Here is a 2,341-nt window from a genome sequence, read left to right as displayed (position 1 = left end):
TTTCCTCACTTCATCTTCATGTGCCAATTGTACATAAAGATTGAATAAAAATATAACGAGTAAAAAATGTAAGGAAATTCACTGCTGTCTTATGTGTGACTTAACGTGACCTTTTTTTTTTATTTCCGCAGCCGTCAGTGTTCATCCTGAACACTAGCGGAAAGAAACACTTTATTAAACATGTTTTTCAAAAAACAAATAACAACAAACAAATAATAAAACGTAGTGTGCCAATACTTTCAGTCTCTTTTAGCTTTGCTCCTTTTTTATAAAAACTCCTCTAGTGGTCATAAATAGAAGCTGCAACTACAAAGCTGAGCTTGCCATATCAGTGTCATTTCAGCGTCGAAAGTATGACAAGCACTCCAGCAAATAATTACGGTAAGGATTATTTGATTCTGTCTTCACTTAGAAACAACAGTGTCAGACGTGTAATGGGAATAGCAAAGAAATCCACCAATCTAAGTGTCAACACAGAGGAAGTGCTGTCATATAAAATAAGAGGAGTAGCAGCAGTAGTGTAGCAGAGCTAGCTTAAACGCTACCAACAGCAGTATCTTATCCACCAACGTACATAAACCTTTTACAAAAAAACAAACCTTTACTTTGCTAATAATGTTTCTGAAAACAACAGCCGACTGAATACTTTTGTGAAAATCAATTTGCCGCGCTAGTTAGCCAGTTAGCTAGTTAGCTTACCTCGTTCAGGTCACAGGTTACACCTATTCAGGATGACGGAGAGTGTTTTTTTTTCCACTGACCTCTTGTGGCCACAACGAGGAAGTGCAACACTTTAATTTAGTCAAACTTGCGTCGATACAGCGACGACAGCATACTAAGACTTCCGGTGAATTCCTACAAAATATAGTGACCTAACTGAGGCTATAGCGAGCAAAGAAATTACCACAATATTATGTTTTTGATTGTTTGTTTGTTTTTTCTTCAGTTTTAGTCACCAGACCTCAACTCCAACCTTTTAATGAAAGTACCAGAGATATTAATATTTACTAATAATATTTTAAAGAGGTTCTCTGGGTAAACCAAGGTTGGAAGCCATCATGGGGGACTTTTACTTCTTTATTTTTTACACATGGCATGACAGGAAGTTGGAGAGTTTTTCATTACTTTAAGCAAAAAAATAATGATAATAATAATAACAGTAACGTGTGTAATATGTTAAAATGTTAGAGTAGGATTTTTAGGAGTAGATTCCTGCCAATAATTAAAATATCAATGGCAATAAACCTATAGTAAGGATGTAAATGGACTAATTGTAATTTCTTTCTTTGGTCCAAACTTAACTGGCACTAATCAAAGCATTTTGTAAACAATAATAAATTATTTCTAAATGTGTAATGCAAATTTATGTTACAGTTAAAGTAAAAGTCACATTGAAATTTTAAAATCAAGTTAGTCTTGTGCATAAGTCTATACATCAAAATTACTTCACATATAAGATTGGGGATATTAAAGGGGCCCTCTTCAACTAGTAGAGGAAAAATTTTGTATTTATCATACTTCTTGTGCAAATATTTTTATCAGTATTCAAAATATATGCTGTACATATTAAAGGAAAATAGACATTCTTCTTAAGGGGGCGTATTTCCCCACTACCATTCATGTTTGGGACATTAGTGGACTTAATTGTGCTTATTTTCCTACTAAATGAATTATGCTGTGCACTGTGTGGTGAATTTGAATTAACAGCCAGTCGAAACAGTTTTAGTTGTTGTTTTCCACCAGCAGATGTCAGCCTCACCTTAGGAAATAGCAGCTACTGCAGTAATGAGCCTGACATGTCAAACTACTGTATGCAGGTTCAAAAATCACCTCAATCAACCACAGTACTGTACATTATCGGATAGTTATACTGAAAGTATCATGATGAACTAAAAAATATCCCCTTTAATTTGACCTTTATTGTGCAAGAAAGAAGTTCACAAGTGGAGAGTTCACCAAAATGAAAAATACCACCTTTAGGCCTGTTGAATGTTAATCTCTCATAGCAGATATTTAATACCGGTAATGGGAGGTCTGTCCTTCTCCTGTCCAGGCCTTATGAAGACCTTCAGTTTCCCATCCCCACCCCCGAGAAAATCTCCCCTACACTTCTCGAGATGCCTCCAAATTCCTGGCCAAATGAAGCCTTTTCTTTGACGAGCGACGCAAGGGCATTCCTCATCAGGGGGACACAATACCCCCTTTCAGCATGGCCTGGCTCTGAAATTTCACAGGTGATGGGAGGAACGGTAGACACTCGATCCTCCTCCCTCCCTCCGACGTAACACATCAGGCCGAGGGGGAGGAAAAGGGCGAGAGATGCTGATCGGGAATGTGGAGA

This window comes from Acanthochromis polyacanthus, chromosome 20 (assembly GCF_021347895.1).
Source record: "Acanthochromis polyacanthus isolate Apoly-LR-REF ecotype Palm Island chromosome 20, KAUST_Apoly_ChrSc, whole genome shotgun sequence".
Classification (NCBI taxonomy): Eukaryota; Metazoa; Chordata; class Actinopteri; family Pomacentridae; genus Acanthochromis; species Acanthochromis polyacanthus.
This window is presented reverse-complemented; position numbering follows the sequence as displayed.